This window comes from Triturus cristatus, chromosome 1_1 (assembly GCF_964204655.1).
Source record: "Triturus cristatus chromosome 1_1, aTriCri1.1, whole genome shotgun sequence".
Classification (NCBI taxonomy): Eukaryota; Metazoa; Chordata; class Amphibia; order Caudata; family Salamandridae; genus Triturus; species Triturus cristatus.
This window is the reverse complement of record NC_140579.1, coordinates 1,222,468,759-1,222,489,979: the sequence shown is the minus strand read 5'-3', so window position 1 is coordinate 1,222,489,979 and position 21,221 is coordinate 1,222,468,759. Positions and strand designations below refer to the sequence as shown.

General features: G+C 43.6%; 1 protein-coding gene across 2 annotated transcripts in view; it reads left to right on the top strand.

Moving 5' to 3' along the window:
• The window catches only part of LOC146871859 (guanine nucleotide-binding protein G(i) subunit alpha-3-like), a 481,263-nt gene that overhangs the window by 10,429 nt on the left and 449,613 nt on the right, over positions 1 to 21,221 (top strand). The window contains exon 2 of one of the 2 annotated variants that reach the window (XM_085652007.1): positions 16,880 to 16,924. The exons of the other annotated variant lie outside the window; for it this stretch is intronic. The gene's annotated coding sequence lies outside the window, so the exon portion shown is untranslated. The remainder of the gene's footprint in view (positions 1 to 16,879; positions 16,925 to 21,221) is intronic. 2 annotated transcript variants of the gene reach the window in all.

Here is a 21,221-nt window from a genome sequence, read left to right as displayed (position 1 = left end):
AATTTCCAGCCCCAAGCAGAAATAATACCTCATAACCATTCTGACCAAATCCATGTTCCTTTTTCCTGGTGTATTTCTGCAGTTATTTTGGTGAAGGTTTTGTGTGGCTCAATTAACATTAAGGGCGTTTAATGTATTTGACAGTGTGAATCCTCAAGGTGAAGTGATAATGTTCAGATGCGGTAGAAGTAGGGGGCACTTAGGCTATGAACAGGGTAATATTTTTCAAGTCTCCAAAATAGACCCAAAAATCCCAATACTAACAATAGAAAACATACAAATATCCCTATTTTTCTCTTTCTAATCCCAAATGGTCAGCTTTTAGGGGGGGCATTCGGGGCAAGTACTTCTATTCCTCCTAATAGGTCAAAAAACACCTTCTCAAAGGGCCTTAATGACAGATCGACAACTCTACCCATTTCAACCTAATCTATATACAATACCTATTTCAGAAGAGCACCTAACACTATTCCCTATACTGATCTTTTATATCCAACCTGTATGTTTCTTAACCTTCCTTCCTCTTACTGTAGTATTTGTTGTTTGATTGCCAAGGTAACAAAGAATAGCGTAACGATCAGCCAGAAACAGAGCAATGTAATCTCAATTCTCCTAAATTTCCCTCACTACACTATCAAAGAGCATTATGTCCTAAGTGTATTTTGCTTAAAAGCCTCACTTGCAAGCTTATGTACTGGTCCGGACGTTGGCGGTCTTGACCACCAGCATGGGTTGCCACCTCTCCAGAGATAGTTTCTTCAATCAAAGTCTGTAGTTCTTTTGGCCCCTGGCCACACTTAGTATCAAGACTGAACAATGTCAGGATGCTCAAACAGAATCTGTTCATCTTGGTCAGGCATGATAAATCAGGTATTCCTCTTGATATCCACTGATCATATGGCAAAGGAAGTGGCGCTTGCTTTCTCCACATCACTGGCATGGATCTGGTGTCTGTGCACTTAACAGCAGCCTGGGTGGCGAAGAAAACCTGCACTGGCCTCTGAAACTGTTGGGTAAAGACACCGTTTCTAGGCCTCAGCTTGTGACCTGGACCTTTAAGACTGGGAGAGAGACTGGCCTTCACATGTGAATGGATCAAATGCAGATCTTTAGTCAACACAGTAATCAACAAGAATGGTAAATTCAATGTCAGATTGTCCTTGATCTTGGTACACCCTATACATTTGCTGGCCTCCCCATAACCATCTCAACTGGTTGAAAGACCTTCAAAGGGCAGGCCAGGGGGTGCAAAATATCCTGTTGAAACGGGGTACCTTTTTCTGTGCTATAAGTATGGCACATCATGCACCTCTTGACATAGAACTCTGTCCCCCTGGGAATCAGATTATTGAACCATTCATGATCTGACGTGGCCACTATTCCTTTAGCACTGATGTGGGCTGAACTGTGGGCCATGGTAACAATAACATTCACATAACAATTTGGAGGCATTCATCTTTGCTTTCCTGACAGATCTGTCCAACATCCTGTCGCATCCCAACAGCCATACCTTTTACACTGTTCCTTCTCTTCCTCCGTAGCTTCTTCCTGCACTTCCCTAATGAAATTTAGAGTCTGTTTAAACATAGTTACTTCTGGTGTCCATCTAACTGTCCCTACAATATACATTAAACTATACTCTAAATAGACTGTTCTATTAACTGGTTCATTGGCAAAAGTATTTCCCTGTATTTCCTCATCTATAATGTTCTTGTGGACAACATATTTAACAATAGCAACTTTTGTTTTGTTAACATCAAGGTATCCAGTATCTTTACTATTCATTCCCCATACTGTATCTATCACTATGCAAAATAAAAAAAATACTCTATTTTTTTTTCTTCAAAGTCATCCGAATGAGTGGGCAACTCCAAAGGTATATATATTGATATTTACAGTCAAATCTTTTCTTAATTTACAGGCTCTAGTCAAAGCTGTCCGCCCCACAGATTGCTCTGACATTTGTTGTATTTTACATAACTCAACCACAGATTTCAAGGGAGTAACTATATAGAGCCATCAGGTAGTTTGTAACATGCACCATCCACGGACAGTTCCCCTAGTGGGTCAGATATAGAGGTATCTGTCAGGTCTACCCGTCTTAGTCTCCTTCTCAGTAATACATATGCAATCATGCTTCTCATCTTGTTGGTACTCAGAAAGGGGTAGTACAGTGGCTGGATTCAAAATGTTACAGCATTTCAGAGTGATGTTTTGGAGCAAAAAGTATCAACTCATACCCTGTTAATATCGCACTGGTCAGGTGCTGGGTCTGAATTATTTATTTTAGATATCCACTAAATGTGGTACCATAACTGTCAAATTGTGACCTTAAATATACATTTCAGATTGCCTTATCGCAGTGGGGTCCAATGTGGAGGAGAAATATGCACATGACCTATTCCTTCCTACATGGGACCGTGCCAAGCTGCAACCAAATTTTACATGCGCAAATTTGTAATAATCAGCTTTTATTCACAAAAAGACCGCTTCACACTGATTAAAGCATGTATGCATGCTGCTTCCTTGGACTAATGTTAAAGCAAGCAGGGGTTTTGTAAATAGTGAAAAATTTGGTAATAAATGCACAGATATTAGATTGTCAGTGGTTTTTGCAAATTCTGCACCAATTATATCCGATGTTAGTGTAGTGTCTTACCCCCTTCGACAGGAGACCTAAATAGGTAACCTTCTGTTGACAATACTGTACTTGGAAAATAGATACTTTGTCCCAAGAAGGCTAAGTGATGCAATAATTTCACTGTAACTTGTTTCAAACCTTCTGCTGTATTGCTATGTCTCCAATGAGTAGCTTATAAACTACCAGCAGCTCACCAGTGTACGGTCCAACCTGTATTTAAAAAAATAAAACTCGGGCATTCAAGACAACATTTCTTTTGTATTTTCACAACTCCTAAACTGATGCCTACAGAGAAAATAGGTGACATGTTAAAAATGTGTTTACAACTATTATTTCAGTTGGCGATATTTAGTACTCACTTTTATACCTTGGTGCAAGGGAGTATTGCAGCTATTTTTTGCATCTAGTACCCATGTAATAATTCAGTTCAAATTGTCAAAGCCTCTTTTTTTTTTTTTTTTTTTTTTTTTGTTTTTTTTCATTACTGCTGAAAACCCTGGCTAATGCACCAATGTGATCACTACTAATACTCTTGGATGGGGTGTTCATTTTACATTACTTGTAACTTTTGTTACAGAAAATATTGGAGACCCTTGTACTAACATTCAGTTGTTGTGAAATAGGGATTTGAACGGTGATGCCAGAAAATCCCACAGGTGTATTAACTTTACCTGAGAAACAGCAAGATATTGAGGGACTACTATCTTGTTACTTTTCTTTCAAATCAATCACAAATGTTTAAACTTTTATCCTGTATTCCACCCCCCCTTTAAGGACAGGAAGAATAGGGCTATTACATACATTAGAGGAAACTTCCTCAAAGCGAGTAAAGAAATCAGGGATGGCCTCTCCCTGTGTTTGTTTACAAGCCGTAAGGAGTGCCCAATCTATTTTCCTAGCTGGAACTATCGTTTTTATATAAGTAAGTATGTTACCAGGAAGATCCAGAATGAGCTGACTAGGTTTCTGACCAGGTTTCCTATCCCTATCAGCTGTTATTATGGCTGCCCAATCTCTTCCCAAATCAACAGCATGATCCTGTTTCCGGGTAAGTCGCCACATATCTGGTGGCAGAATCATACCAAAAAGAATCTCAATATCTGCTAAGGTTATGATACAAGAATCAATGGCTGCATGTACATCATCATAAAATCCCCTAGGATTTTTCCTTATGTCTGGTAAGGAGGCTTTTAAAGTAAGTACATCCATCCTTTTCCAGGGCATATATATCCAATTGTACAAAAAATGGGCTCTAGCATTGGGACCATTAGGGTAATCATTATCTGCATTCCCTTTTTCAGGAATGAACTGTGGCGCAGCTTCCCTCATAGATCTTATTCGGGGAGAGGAAGAGAGTTCATTCCGGAATCCAATTATTGTTGCTTTGGCAGCATTAACTCTTACAGAGAAGTCCCCTTTCTGACATTGTCGATGTATAGCTCTAACATCATCTGGGCAGTTCTGTCCTGTAATCCTCTCCCATTGAACCATAAATTGATGAGAAAGCTTACTTATAAGACAAAGAAGCTCACCCTCAGAGAAATCCTGTATTTGATCTATCATTTCTCCTACCTCCATTTCTAGATTACTCAACCAATTTAATACCATCAACCTTATCGCGTCCTGAAGAAACTGAGGTACAGTAGAGCGAAGAACTCGAGGGGTCTGGACAGATGCAGGAAGCACAGAATCATTAGGCATTTCAAATGCAGTGGCCTGAGGTGGAGGCGCAGAAGCTTGGGATGGGTGTGCAGTAGCCTGGGTTGGAGGGGGTAAGGAATGTACCGGTACTGGTTGGAAAATAGGGAGCTGGACAACCGCGGGCAAAGGAGGGGGAGCCGGGGGTACAAGGGGGTGATATTTAGGGGTCCAGGGGAAGAGTGTTAAACAACCCATCAATATCTGAATCCACATCTTCTTGGTGGACCTGAACTGCTACAGTTGGTCTAACTATATATTCCTTAGAGATTAATAAACAATGCTCTCTGTCTAAACATTCCTTTTTGTCCTGAACTTCCTTATCCTTCAATTCCTTATACTTCTGATACTCTGTTTTCCTTTCCTGTTTCCTTTGTACCTTCTCTTCCTTGAGCTGCTGCTCCTTCACGTCTTTCCTCCACATACGCAAACTGTCAAACATAGCTGGCCTAACTTTCTTTAAAAACAATCGTTTCTCTAAATACTCGAGTTTGTGAGGGTCCATGGTTCCCTCTAATGGCCATTCTAACTGGTGATTCCCTTTTGTATATTTATTCCACAATGCATTATACATGATGGGACAAATACCACATTTGATGTATATCTCAAAATTTGGCGTACCTTCTGGTGGCGCCAGCTAACTTTCTTCCAAAATGCTCTGCTTATCGCAGCAGCAACAACAAAACTTCCAAAGAGTGCTAATCACAGGCATGTTATATAAGATAAAAAAAACTTGTAAACAGAGAGAAATAAAAAAAATATTTTCACATTTACCTGTAAGAAAAAATGTTAGCAAAAACAAATAGCAAGTTCCAAAACAGTCTAAGTTTCAAAATACCAAACAGGTCCTAGGTTTCAAAATTCCAAACAGATTCCGAACGTAATACCAATTCCGAACGGATTACCAAACTAATACCAAGTCAAGACGACTATCAAGTCAAGCAAATACCAAACAAATCCTAACCAAATGAATGAATGAACCGGTTCAATACAGATTTACCTTGTGCGTAGTCTTCGCCTCCCACCTGTCGATCCTCCCTGATCCAAAAATGACCGTCCGAAGGTCCAGTCAAGGCCTGCAGCCGCCAGGAAGATCAGAGTCTGAGAGCTGAAAAATCACCTTGGCCCACGAGCAACACTAATCTCATCAGGTGGTGCGCTCCTCAGCGAAGTTCGTCTTACCGACCTGATCTCCTCCCCAGTCCAACTGCAAGCCTTTGATGAGGCCCGCGTTTGGGCGCCAATTTGTGGAACAGATTAATTTTAATCTGCTTGGTGCAGGGTCACCACTCTTGCCACGGGTCCTTATCAAGTAAGGAGTAATCAACAGTGGAGCGAAGTACAAACCATAGGTAATTTATTAAGCATTCAGAATGGGTCTCCATCCAACTAACATCATTGGAGTTACTCAAGGAAAGGAGCACACTTGAACAATGGCTACATGGGTTTTTATAGGGAAGATCACAAACAAGGAACGCCCAGAGGCAAATAGAACTTTGGAGAGAACACACAAATGAGCTAAGGCAAGAATCTGACGGCCTTGGTGTCTTGTGCAATTTCTACGTTTTAAGACTGAACAACAAAATGTGCTATTCTGAGTAGACTTTACTTACGGATTAACTATTGCCTGAAAACCTTCGAGCAAGCTGACTCTGCATGTTTACACAGCTTACAATGTCCCAACCTGCAATTCTTTACCTAATGTTTATACAGATGTGGTGTCAAAAAGAGAACCAGACTGAAAGTAGGGCAGGGGTGAAGAATGGATGAAGCATAGCTTAATCAAAAATGAAAGAATCAGAGAGTTTACATTTTCACAGCTGCATGTTGTGGGCCCGAGAGTACTTCCTCAATGAAGGGGGGAACCTGGCATTGTAGTCATTATGTAGCTATGGGAGAGGGTGGGGGAGTCCGCCGTGGAGCCAAGCTGTGTGGGTGTCCTGGTCTTGTCCTTGGGGCACTCAGTTACTCCCTCTGGAGTGATCTATCCCCTGCGTGATACCCAGCATAATACCCCTGGTCTCTAGGGCCGCATTCTCATACATGCGGATCGCGCGTAGCCGGCGCTCCTCCGCTACTCCCCATTCACAGGGGTCTGACCTCCATTTCTCCAGGAGGGGGGTGTGGCTAACCTTCAGTGGATAGCTAAGCGGCGTTTCTCTGGCACCGGCCCGAGTATGGTGAATTTATGCTGCATGCGGGTTGTGGCCATGGGAATCGGCAGCACCCCCAACAGACATTGTTTGACTGAGGACTCATTTGGGAGCTTCTGTGCCCTCTGCAAAGTGTCCAGCACTGTGCTCCAGTAGGAGCGAATCCTCTGACAATCCCAGGTCACATGAGCGAAATGGGAGGGGAGGTGCCCGCATCTCGGGCACTTAGCTGAGTGCGATGGGTCAAACTTAGACAAGCGCTGGGGAGTCAGGTAGGTGCAGTGCAGGTAGTTGTACTCCGTGAGCTTGAATCGGGCATTACTCGAGACGTCTTGGACCTGCGCGAATGCACATTTCCATTCCCCCTCCGTTAATGACACAGGTATGTCTTCCTCCCACCAGTTCCGAGTCCCAGTTAAGCCCATTCTACGCTCTGTTTTCAGGGCCTTGTATAGCCGGGATATTGATCCTCAAAAGGAGCCTGGGTGTAGGATTGTGCACAGTGTGCTCGATTCCTCTGGCTCGTTCGTAAACGTGGTCCAGATTTTGCAAAACGTGCAAGTTTTCTCCGCATATTGGAGGAAGTAGCCTTCCGGGACCCCATAATGTTTCTTTGCAGCCTCAAAGGACAGGAAGGAATCGTTAAGGTATTATTTATATTATTAATGCGATTTATAGAGCGCGACAGCTACCCCAAGTAGGGGTGTCCCGGCGGTATAAATTCCCTGCCGAGGTGCAGCTGCCCTCACACCAACGAGCCACATCCATGACTGATTGTATCTGGCAGAAATCCGGGAGCCACTCCAGAGGGAGAGTACGTGCCCTGTTTAATCACGAATTGGCAGTCCGTAGGGGTTCTTGCCCCCATCATCAGGTATCTAGGGAGGTCTGCTTCAGGGCACCATCCAGCGAGTAGCCTTTTTTCTATGTTCGAACTGTCTGTGCACCATTGCGCTGCTTATTGAAGAAGACCCGCGATGTAATAAAGGTGTAGATCCGGGAGCCCCAGGCCGCCCTGTTCCTTGTCCAACATTAGGAGATCAAGTTTGACTTTGCTGTGTTTGCCCGCCCAGACCAGCAAGATCAGGAGGCTGTTCAGAGTGGTGAAGGTTTTGTTCGGAATACAGCAGAATGAATTTTGCAGAGTATATAGGCAGCGGGGGGAGTAGGACCATCTTTGACAGCACCACCTGTCCCATGACTGGTTCCAGAAAAGTATTGATTCTTCCAGGCCTTCAAGAGATTTCCCCATATTCGGCGCATATTGTGCTCCTTGTGAGTGTGCGATCCACATCCCCAAATAGCGGAATTGATCACTCTTACAGGTGAGCGCTAGCGGTGGGAGTTCAGTCACATTCCGTCCCGCCAGGCCCACCAGCGGAAACACAACTGATTTTTTGGGAGTTAAGTATCAGCCCGGACACCTTTCCAAAGGCGTCCGAGGCGGCCTCTGCAGGATGATGCATGTATATCAGCGTGTCATTTGCATAAAGAGACACAACATGCGTTTGTCCCCCTAGTCTCTGATAACAATTTAACATCTGGATGTGCGCCTGTTGTTGGTGAGTTTGCGTGGTGCTTGGGCACTCGGAGAGCCACAGTCTTATAGGCTGCCACTGAATCCAATTCAAAGTTCCTTGCATGTCTGTGGTTTGGTCTGGACGATGTTTTTCTAAGGTATCTAATCTGTACTAGTATAGTTAACATTTCTTACCAGTATAGTTCACCTTTTGTTTTTGTTTCTCTGTGGAGTAGTTGTTACAATGCTTTCCATATGCCAGATGATGTGGTGGTAGAATTTCCAGGTTTTTTGATTTTGAAAGTTAATGGGCTTATTTGTCTACTTTGCGAAAGGTGTGTCACTGGGAATTGCAGTGAAATGAGATTGGACTATAATGATAGAATGAGTATGAAGCAACAGGTGAGTGGTTTATTAAAGTACATGAACACAAAAAGTGCCTGGTAGTAATGTACCACTGGGAGTCCAATATATTGTGGGTGGTTATTGGTATAAAACTCTTTACCATTAGATATGCTCTATAGTGTTCTGAAGTACTTCTCTTCAAGGCTTCGACACATTCATGATAAAATAATGAACTAATGTTTATGCACCACAATGGGAAATTGAGCACCACGGTCCTAGCTGGACTTACAGCTATGGGTCTGAATATCAGTTGTTAGAGCGCATATCTTTACCCAGCATGCTTTACCCCTTGGTTATTACAATGTGTCAGCCTTTTTATTTTTTTTGAGTTTTGTATAGCGCGAACTAGACCCGAAGATATCTGGTATCAGAGCGCTTTACATGACCATCATTTGCGTTACAGACTGACGCATTCATTTTTGTTGGGTATGGGAAGATTAAGTGATCTGCCCAGAATCACAGGATGTTATGAGTCGTTGTCGAGACTAGAACCCAGTTCCTCAGCTTTGAAGTCGACCTCCTAGCCTTGTTATACCACGCTGGACTTCAAAAATCAATGCCATAACCCCCTTTATTTGCTCGCATTTAAAAAAAAAAATGCATGTGGGGGAGTGGTAGCTCCCTCAAACCCCCCTTTAAATAAAAAAATAATAATCTCCCTTTACTGATACCTGCCGTGGAGATCTAACCAACCCTTTCCTCATTATTTTACTCACCCAATAACCCTAAAATCACCACACCCCATTACCTTTACCCACCTTTAAATCTATCTATATCTCTATCTGTATCTCTCTCTATCTCTCTCCGGGGGAGTAAAGTACTTGTGTGTTGAAGGATGATGGGTAATGTTAAAAACCTATTCACGTCACTTACTGCTTGGTGAAAAATGCATGCTAGTTTTTTTTTTTTGGGGAAGTTTTATATAGCGCGAACTAAACCCAATAAATCGGGTATCAGAGCGCTTAACATATCACCAGTTTCGTTGCACAAGGACAGATTCATTTTTTTTCTTAGGCACGGGAAGATTAAGTGATTTGCCCAAAATCACAGGATGTTGAGCGTTGTAGCCAAGACTCTAACCCGGTTACCCAGCTTCGGCGTAGAAAGCTCTAGCCGCAAGGCTAAATCCTCTCCCCTAGTTAAAACTAGCGGTTACAGGCCATGGGTCTCAAATCTTAGTAGAACTAGGACACCATGATCCAGAAAATCCTAGTCAGAGTGTTGTGTAGTACATCAGGAGGTTGGATACCATGTTCTACGGAGATTGTGGTACACCAAAACTTTTATATACCCCACGGGGCTTTACACAGTCCGTAGATCCTAATACATTAGTATAGCAATGGTTTCTGCACCACATAATGGGTTGACAAGTGAGTTTCAGTTGGTCATAGTACAGCTGTGGCCCTGCACCTCGACATCCTGTCAGATATGATAATCCAGGAGATCAGGTGCATTACTATTAAGGCTCCCGGTTTTATGGTATTTATTTTTTCGACATTTCGTCTGAATTTATCCATATTTATATTTTGCTCAATTTTTTTCTGTATCCATTTTTTGTGTTTTCTGTATACATGAAGCTGCAATGGCTATTGTTCCACATTTATTTGACTGATAAATGTATACTCTCATTTGAATGTCCAAAAGGTTTAGCAGTATACGGTGCAGTAGCGTTTTCTGAAAACACTTGCATTGTAGAATAGCATAATTAACTTAAGATCTGCACTTATTTGAGAAATCTATTGTCTTTTTTCATCTCACCTACCTCTCAATCTGTACACCTACTGACCTTGCACTCATGATTGACAGTAGAAAAAAATTATCCAAAGAAGATCTATTTTCGGTATTGTTCTTTAAAAATAAATGCAGACAGGAAAATAAATTGTTTTCTGTCTGTATTTATCTGTAAAAACTGAAAACTGGGAGCCCTAATTATTATAGGAATGGTTGCTCTACAACAGCGGGGGATATACACAATGATACAGAAGACTTTTCTTTTGTACTCTGTTCCTATATTAAGATTTATTCTCATGAACCTCTGTGATATTAAAAGATTGACTCGCAAAATTAAAACCTATTCAAGGAATGCTACATGTTGACAGTGTAAGGGAAGAAGGTGCTCCCTAGCACCCCCACATTCTTTCTTAGTTCACAGTATATATGTGCAAATGCAAAGGAAGGTGGGAAGCACCAACGTTAGTGGCATTCTAATACAGTTATTAAAAGTCATTTTGTATTGGATCGTTGTGGTGTTGTGAGAAGTTGGACTGGCATATGCTGTCCACTAGTTATAGGGGACACCTTGCACCAGTCCAATTCGACTCTTCAGGTGATAGATTAAAGACAACCTTTAAAGAAAGCTATCCTAGTGGTAGCTGTGGAGAGCAGCCTTCAGGCTAAGTCTTGAAGGAGTGTTAAGCTTATTGTTTTACCATGGATAACCTCTTGAATGACCAAATGAAAGAGTAGTCCACACAGGTATATATTCAAAATATATGTATTTATTCTAAGAACAAATCCCACTTATCTCTTGTGAGGCTGGAGGTAAAGATACAATTCAATAAAGCATTTAAACAACAATAAATAGCACTGGAATCACAGGGCCCCAGGGGGGGACCAAACCATATATTAAAGTGGTATAAGAACCACGACAGTTCTGCAGACAGTGCCTAGGGCACTTAGGGTCGCTGGCCCCTTACGAAACCACCCAAGATAGTGAGGAAGGGGACCCACGGGAGACGGGTGCAGTGTTTCAACTACAATCGGAATCTCTATTAAACCCTATGGGAAATGTCGCAGTTGGAAATTACAAGAATCTGGACACTTCTAGCAGGAGTTCAAGTTCAGGAGCTTAGAGTTAAGCTTTTGGAGGGCCCACACCCACGACAGTACCGAGGTACCACTGTTAGCTGCCCCAGGGAAGCCGGGTGCATAGGTCGTTTTCGATGTCGGGTCGCGATCTCGTTTTCAATGGAAACAGGTGAAGAACTGCTGCTGGCGTGAAGCGTCGTCGATGTCGTGCAGATTGAAGATGTAGATCTTGAAGGAAAGGACCTGAAAGCAGAGGGGACAGAGTCTGGGTCACTAGCCAGTGACCAGGGAGCTCAGGAGAAAGAGCCCTTCAAATGTCGGGTGCTTCCAGGTTGAAGACGGGTAGCTTGGATCAGCAGCCACGGGGTCCAGGAGGCTTCAAGGAAGGCCAGCTTCTGGAGGGCGACTGTCCCACGAAGGATGAAGGCCGCTGCAGTGTTAGTGTCCGGATTGGATCCACTAAGCCTTGGCAACCGCAACCTACGCAAGGATATCGAAACAGCTACGGTGCAGAACCACGAAGTCTGAGCGAGCTCTCCAGCGAGAAGAATGTAGAGCAGGCCTGGAGCAACCAGGGGAGCCCTTTAAAGTACAGATTGACCTCCGCTAGGGCCCACCAGTCGAGAGACAAGGGACCGCGGGAGGCGGCAATTTGTAGTGCGTAAAGATCAGCCCATGGGTCGCCGGAGCGGGCTGGAGCGTCGTCCTTTGGCACAAGTAATGCTGAGAGGTTGGCTCGATGATGGGCCAAAGCACAACTTCCCCACTCGTCGGGGTCGTGTGCTGTGCAAGAGGTGGCCGGTGTCCTGGGGTATTGGGGATCTCGGCACCCACGGGGTCCACGGTGCTGAGCTTTGCTGTGCACACTCACTGGCCTCTGGGATGCTTGGAAACCAACCTCAGGGTAGGCAGAAGTCTTTGAAGTCCGTAGGAGCAGCGGAGTTCCAACTGGGTCACTTGCAGTGTTTCAGGTGCCTGCCAAGCAGGGGAGTAACTCCTTTACCCCAAGGGAGATTTCTTCATTCAGCTGTGCGGCAGCTCGTCGAAGATTCAAGTCTTTGAAGTTCAAGATTAATCTGATGCTCTGGGGACTCTGCACCCACCTTTATCCAGAGATAAGGGGAGTGTCTGAATCAGAGCCCACCAATGAGAGTTCAGGCGGGAAAGGGTGGCTACACCCTCTCCCCTTTGTGTGTTTTCCGGCCTGGGCAGGGGAAGGATGCCCCTGAACCGGTTCAAGGCGGTGTATGCAGAAGTAGGCACTGGAGAAGCCTACGTGCAAGTTTGAAAGACATCCTATGGGGCACCCACCCAGTTCCAATCCACGTAGTCGGTCTGGGGAGGTGGGAACACCTCCCTACAACAAGATCCCTATTGTCCAGCTGCCGTGGCTGGAGTTCTGCCCAGCAACAGGCAGCCAGAGTCGTGTGGGTGGCGGGTAGCATCCTTTTTGTACTACGTGTGCACTTTTAAATTGGTGTCTAAAATCTGCCGCTTTTACCATATCACCTCTCTAGCAGGGGGGGGATCATGCCCTCACTCGCATGGCTGGATTGGGGGAATGATTCCACGATGTTTGACACCAAACATGACATGGTTATGTGCAGCCACTCTCAAGTTATCACGCTATCGCGATGACTTATAATGCGGTTAAGAGTATATGGTATGGCTGCACTACAAACGACCCAGCAATAGTTTTTACGAAGGTTGCAGAGGGGCCCTACTCAGGTAGGGGTTCCACCTCACACATATCTCAGCACCCTGCCTTGTAGGATTAGCAAGGCCTGCCTTAGGGGTGACCTATGAGGATGTATGTGTTGTATTAAGTGGGATACAGGATACCTATATCCCTGTAAGGGGTGCAAGAACCACCTTACCCAGACTACAGTAGTGGTCTGGTGGTGTCAGTTTGTATGGCTGTCCCAGGGGTGGCACAATAAGTGCTGCAGCCCCTGGTAGGCCTCTGAGGGTCCCATGCCCTGGGTACCTTGGGTACAATCTACAAGGGGCTAATAGGGTGTCCTCAGTATCCAATTGGTTTGTACCTAGGGTACTCACATTAGTTTAGAGAGGAAGCAGATAGGCTGGGGCCCTGGATAGTAGGATCCCAGCCAGACTAGTCAAAAAACCATTCAAATACCAGGAAAAAAGTTGGGGGCAACCATATAGTCAGATTCCACCATATAGTCAGATTCCACCTTCCTACAGGTGTCTACTTTGCTTTAGTGTTGGCATCGGAAATTGGAATGCTCATCCTTAGCCGAAGGCACTTTAAATTAGGGCTCTGCACTAATTCTTGTGGTCTTATTATCTATCGGGCCCTCGATTGGTGCATTATTCACTGAGCAGTCCTGCTCCAGGGTGTCTTTCTATCATGCCACTATGTTTCTGAGTCGTTTTATTGCTGCTGTGGAAAGGATCTCTAGGCCACTGAGAAAAGGAGCAAAGATCAGCAGGCAAGACAAGTAATGGGGCTCTGGCCTCCTATAGAAAGATGCTTCATTTAGTTTGTTCATTTAAAAAAAAAAAATTCATTGATTCATGATCCCAAAAATGTGCATCCTGGGTGAATGATTCATCTTGGATGAAGTTGCATATGTGGGTGAAGACTAAACCTTCTTCTGTTACATTAGGTAAATGCCTAATCTAGTTTAATTCCCTCTTGCACCCAGAATATTGTAGGGTAGTTCCTTAGTTACTTTTATGGGTGGCGTGGTTTCACATCGTTGACGGTCTTAGTGGTATTACATGGTTTATTTTTCCTGGTAAGTCTTTGGTGTTTTGGTAGTGTTGATGGGTTAGAACTGCAGTGTGGCTGTATAGTTTCTGTAGCAACATGGTATCTCTCTAAGCATCCAGAGTATATACAGGTGTGTGTATATATTATCTTGCATTTTTGAGGTATGCCACTACTAGTAAAGAGTTAATGAGTGATGAACTCTGGGGTTTGTGATATCATATCCCTTAGTTTGGTGCTGCTGAGTATAAGAGTTTAAGAGTTAAGAGTTTAGATGTGAACGCAGTGTGTGACATTGCTTTATCGATGTGCAATAATTGACCATGTATTCTGTCCTTTCTGTGATGAAACAATTTGTTGAAGCATTGTAGTGAAATTGTGCTTCTTACAGAGCCGAATTCGACTGTTTTACTTGCTTTTCTGCGGTGTATAAAGCCCCGAACTTCGTGACTCAAATCTTGCTCTAACTGTGATTTAAAGTGTAGTTTTTTAATAATTTGACGTTTTCCGTAATATTGAAAGAGTGAGAACAACGTTGTGCCTGTTTTTAAATTGTGTAGATCGTATTTTAAGTTTAATATGTCATGTTTTCAATACCATGGTTATCACTTGGTCGAAAAGAGTGTGGACTGAATGGGGAACTTATCGAACAGCAAAATTGTGGATGACAACCGGACTGTAGGTGAGGAGGCAACAGGAGAACAGAATATGGAAGATCCGACAGCACATCATCGATACCAAGCCTGCTTCATTTCTCGCAACCACACCTTCCCATAGAATCTGCAATGATCAGCCTTCCAATCCTAATCTCTTCCAGATCTGGTTGCCATACTCTAGTACCTCAAGGTCAGTTCTCATGATGATGATTGTTTTACCATCGATCTTCATCTAGCTTTATCTCCGGGGGTGCTCTTTTACAATATATACCCTTGTCAATGCCTCCTTCACCCAATGCATCTTCCCAGAAGGTCACAAGACTGGCCAGATCCTCCGACTCGTAAAGAAATCTACACTAGACAATGATGACTTTGCCAACTGCTAGCCCATCACTCACTCATCAATTATCAGCAAGAAAATTAAAAAGCAGTCTGTGTTAAACCCCAAGATCTGATCAGTTCTAACCATTTCCTATACGACTACCAGTCTGGCTTCAGATCATGTTGCAGCATGGAGACTCCTGCCTTAATACATCATACGCAATGCCCCCTTAACCACGGGAAAAGGTGACCCTTGCCGCCTAATATATCGGACCTTTCAGCTGTCTTTGACTAAGTTGACCAGTACACCCTCATAAGCAACCTCGAGTTGCGATTAGGATTCAACTTCAATGTCCTTCACAGGTTCTCCTCTTACCTTTCCAACCGATTGTTCACATGGGCACCTGCAGGTCACAAAAGATCATAAACACATCTAGAGTCCCCCCGCCCCATGTTTCCAAACTGTCTTTGGTCACCCCAACCCTCATGGAACTACATTAGCTCTCCTTGCCAGCTCATACCATCTTCAAAACCAGCTGGATCATTTCCAAAACCAGCACTCCGCTTATCTAGCAGTCAAGCTCACCAGGTCTGGTAGATCTCAGCACTATTGCAGCCTCAACACCTTCAGACTGCAGACAAAGAAGTGTTTGAAAAAGAAAACAAGACAACAGACCTTTTCCATTTATGCACATGGGATGGTAAACAGCATTCCTGTATACATCAGGACTGCCCCAGCGACGCTCCAATTTAGTTAACGGTTAAAGGCTGTTTAAGACCACTACAGCACAGTGCATTAACTATCCACAACTCTGCTTTCTCTCCTATTACTCGCCAACTTTAAGCTTGCCTTTTGACCATATACAGTGCTCTGCTGCATTTTGGCTAGGTTCACTTTAGAAATCCCATATACATACATTCACACATACATAGAGCATATGTGGTCAAGGTATATGTCCTTATGTTCTAGAACAATTTTGGCACTTGCCAGTTTACTGGATTCATTTGTTAGAAGCCTAAGAGGTTGAGCAAGAACGATTACTATTTTGTTATTGAATGGCTCTATTTATGTCTGTAATATGATTTGCATGTAAAAATAACTTTTTAGGTCTCGCCTGAGCCAGCGCATGCGTTGCTCTGCGAGACATTTAGTAAGTGGCTTTTAAAAGTACTGCCACATGCTTTTGCTGGGCTAGCGCTCGCGGTTATGCACGCGCGCAGCCGCCAGCTTTCACCGCCCGATCAGGCGCCATCTGGCTTTCCTTTATGGCTTTCCTTTGCCGCACGCACCACTCGCAGGCTCACCTCCTGCTCCCCTCTCAGTTAACAGCCCCTCCCCAGCCACAGAGCGCGCCTCGCGGCCGCGCGTCCTGTTTTAGTTTTCGTCTTGGTGTTTTTTTTTTTTCTACTCCCACTGGTCTCCTCTACCCCCATACCCCCCCACCCGTTGCTGGTATCCTCAACCCCTTGTTTGTCTTGCCCCCCTCTTTCTATCCCTCTCTTTCCCTTAGTTAATTTCATATCAGTGTGTGTCACGGCGCACTTTCACTTTAGGCATGATAACCGCGCCCGATTGTGTTTACGCCCGGCGCGCTTTCATATGGCTGCAGGCAGCTTTTGATTCCTTCTCCATGCCACTTTCAATATAAATTGGCTTGCCTCCACTTTCACTTTTGGTATAGTAGCTGCAGCCAATTTTGTTTATACATGGCACGCTTTCATATGGCTGCCGGCAGCCTTTGTTTCCTACTCCATGCCGCTTTCAATTTAGGATGGTTTGTCTTCACTCTTGCTATGGTAGCTGATTTTGCACGGCGCGCTTTCATATGGCTGCCGGCCGCTTTTGTTTGTCTCCATGCCGCTTTCAATTTAGAATGGTTTGGCTTCACTCTTGCTATGGTAGCTGCCACCCGATTTTGTTTCTTTATGTCTTATATACAGGTAACGGCATTTGGTGAAGGAGCAGCGTGCACAGGCTTGCGAATGGTGAGAACGTGTACATGTCGCACGTGTTTTTTTTCCCTTGTGGGTGTTGAATGCTCTAATTAACACTGCGGAACCATGCCACAGTCATTCTCACTGGAGTGGGTCGTTTCCAGACTGGTTGTGCAGGCATGTAATGCTCCCTTCACCTACCTTTGATGCATGGTACTGAAGGCTTCCTAATGCAGTCTTGTGACACGCCCTTCAAGTGTGCTTGAGTACTTTAACTGTTGGTGACATATAACAATGTCTCACCAGTTAACAGTTGAGCAATTCTTAAAAGTAAATTGTAAGAAAAACAACAATAGTTTCAACTATTGATTTATGCGGTTATAGTTTCAGAGATGCGCAACAAGAACTTACATCATTATTGAAACTGCATTAATTAGTGAACACATAGTGCTGATGGAGAAACAGTGAGCAGCACATATGTGTTCCTTAACCATCATCCATTTCTCGCTAGTGGGTGGGCTGAGGGCTAGATGTGCTCTATATTTGCGTGGCTCATGTACTAGTCCTGCTGTAAAGAATGCAATCTTATCTGGTACAAGGTTGAAAAGCGGAGAAGCGCGACTGCCCTGGGCGCTAAATTCCACTAACCTCCTTTGAAACCCCCAGGTTTCATATGCTGATGGCTAATTTTCATTACACCTTTGCTCCAGTCATCAAGAAGCGAACGTTGCCTAACGTGCCCAATGTGACTATCACAGGAAGATAAAATGCAACGAGAATGCACAATGGTGCCCGCTTTTGTTTGCTTATGCACGGCGCACGGCGCACTTTCATATGGCTGCCGGCCGATTTCTAGTTTGTTTGTTTAGGTCTTATATACAGATCTTCTATTGAATTCCACAGGGTAGTGCAGAGTATAATTTCACGGCTGTGCAAATACAAATGTGGTGTGCCCCATGTGACTATAAAATACGAGAATGCACAATGGTGCCTTGATGTTACTGCTATAAAATAAAAAGAAAGCTTGACTGTGCTGCCCAAGTGATTACTTGAACGCGGTGCCGGAGGTATTTAAAGGAAGAGAGCTCTATATTTATGAAAGTTGCATAATGTTAGATTATATCATTATAGCTCAAGCAACTGAACTCTTCATATGTTCCTCGCGCAATGTCTTTTTAAATTTAGTGCTACTGCTTATTGTTCAATTAGTAAGTGTAGGCTTTAAGGCTACTGCCTTAAAATAAGCAACAATTAACTGGTGTAACACTGTGTCACAAACTGCAGATTGTGTGGCATGCTACATGTCACTTGTGTGTGTATTTATGTGTTTGTATATGTCTGCATGTGTATATGTCTATGTTGGAAATATGTTTTCACTGATAGTTACGTTTATTGTGACTGCTGAATACAACATAATATATTCTCAAAAGTACTAAAAAATACGAATTAAGCTGATTTAAAACAACATTAAAACACAGCATAAATCACACACAAGATTTTTTCAACCCTATCTAACTTAAAAAATGTTTGGTGTCAAGTCTTATCAAGTGCTAATAATTATTCAGTATTTTTCACAAATCATTTACTTTTTCATGTGCATACAAATCAGTGGGTTAGTAGTGCAGTAAGTAGATAAACGTGGAATTATTCAGTCCTAAGAACATAATCTTCACTTGCTTTTTAGTGGTGTTTATTGGCAAGTGAAATATGTATTCTTTTTTTAACAAACAAATCACTCACTGAATATGAGTCGAATGGTTTTGCAAACTTCTAAATTAATGCCACATTTTCATCGTATGTAAATAGACTTTTTTCTTGAAAACAACTGGATCAGTTTTCTGCTCTTATGCCTTTTCACTCACACACACACACACACGCACACACCCCCGCCTGCACATGCGCACACATACACCACCCCGCCTGCACATGCGCACACACACACACACACACACTCACTCACTCTCGCCCACTGATTCTGTTAAGGCAATATATGTAAAGCGCACCATCTGCCAGTGCTTTGGCCTATACTCTTTCTTCAAAGGCATCTTAATTACACTCATCAACATCATCTTTAACAGGTGCAGTACTTGAATCTCTGCCCTTTGCCACAGAAATGTCTACACTTGCATGATAAAAATCATTAGCAAAGACACATCACATGTCTGGTTTTATTATGCAGGGGCCAACAAACAAAAACAACATATAAAGGCACACAGGCTACGTAGCACCTCAAGTTTGGGGAATAAAATGTGAACAGTCACAGGAAGCAAAACAGAGGCTTGTTGCTCGTCGACAAAACACAAATAGTTAGTGTCTTCTTGCAATGAAATGCATTAGTCATGTACAGTGGCATGCCTTGTTCTCAGTTGGATACAATTTGCTATGCCAGTGTCATAATACCCTTGTTAGATGCATATTTCCATCCCTGCAATCAGGGATTTAAGTGGGATAAAAAAACTAGGGGACTACTCAAAGGGGCGTTGCCAGTGTAATTAAGGGCGTGGCTTAAAAACACGTAAGCTAAAAATCTGTGCTTAGCATAGTGTGCCGCCTGACTAGTATTTTGCTGTTTGTCATTGCATCCAGCATAGGATCAACAATTAACGGCACACCTATAAGAGTCAGGATTATTGGCTTTGTCAATGGGTGTTAGTTGCATAACATAAATAAGCAGCAACTATGGCTTGTATATAATAAAAGCTTCCACTTAAAGCCCTGGTGACACCACGACAAAGTTGCTGCTCCCGAGTTTCAAAAAGAGATGGGAAATCCAGAGAGAAATTGACTCTTTAACTACCACGCTCACCTGGCATGACGTCATGCCGTAACTTCTGCACTAGTGAGAAGTGAGCAGTGTGAGCACGCGCACATCGATATTTCTGCTGTCAATGCAGTCCGGAAAAAGCATTGGCATAGCCAATAGGTCTCGCTTTTGGGACCTTATAAGTGTTTAGTTATGCAGCACAATATTATTGGTGCAACAACATCAACTGTTGCATGCCTAAACACTTATAAGGTCCCAAAAGCGAGACCTATTGGCTATGCCAATGCTTGTTGTATGTAATGGTGTATAATACAGTTCTTATACCTAATTGCGTGAAATAACGGCTAATAATATTGTCAATGGAATGATGTTCGGTTTATGCACTTCATACTGGTGAAAGGATGAGCTGTCTATGACTGGATTGAAACTCCAGGCCTGTAGGTTAACTCTAACATCAGAAGCAATCTCATACTTTGCCGAGCCATCTTGTCTGCTATGTAGATGTATTCCAGCAGTGAAATCAACAGACTTCTTGCGTGAGGCAGATGCTGGCAACTTTAAACAAAGTGAAAGGCACAAAGGATCAGATAATCAGACTCCAAACAGGGTAACTGTAAGGATGAAAGCCCATCCGCTGTACGCCTCTATTTTTAGGTCTCGCTGAGCCCCAGCGCATGCGCTGGCTTGGAGAGACATTTTGTAATGTGAGTTTTCAAAGTGCTGCTGGCTGGCCTAGCGCTTGCGTTCATGCGACCGTGCACGCGCGAACCGCTACCCTTCAGCAGCACTTTGAAAACTCGTGCGTCATCGCGATCACTTTCGCTTTCAGAGCGATCGCGATGACGCACGCGCTTCTCCCCCTTCCCCACCACATATAGCGTCTCGCGGCCGCTCGCACGCAGCCAACGCTTGTTGTTGTTGTTAGTGAGGCTGAAGAAGAAAAGGGGAAATGGATTGTTTTGTTCTCACTTCGAGATGACCCCTTAAACAATATATAACAGTTGATCGTAAAAATGACCATTGGTGGAATTTATAATTGAAGAATCGAGTACGTTCAAGGAGCATAAGATGGCCGTTTTTGAAGCGTCTCGAAGACAAATAGATAAATAGGTAGTCCAAGTTGCAGACAATCATGCAGTGTTTTCTTCTCGTCTCCATTTCCCCTCTGACATTCTCTGTGGGTTTCTCAGCTCCTCACACTGCTCTGCGCAGACTCCATTCCGCGCAGCGCCTTACCTCCACATTCGTCTTCCAAGCACGTACTCACACAACAATGAGTATTTCCCCTATTTCACAGGCTTTCTTTATCTAGCCCAAATAACATAATTCTTCCAGCACGGGTCCATTTAACCTCACACATTCCTCTCACCCAGCCAGCCGTACTTTCGGCATCATGCAGCCACTGACCCAGGGCACAAGTGTGGCAGTGACAGCCAGCCCAGCACACACCAAGAAAGCTCTCACGAACTAGTAACAGATATCACAGTGACAGCTGTCACTGGTGCTGGGACAATCTCGGCCTGAGAGGCTATTTTTAATTATTGTTTAATACGTCTTCAAAGATTGCTGCACTCTTCCTTGTCA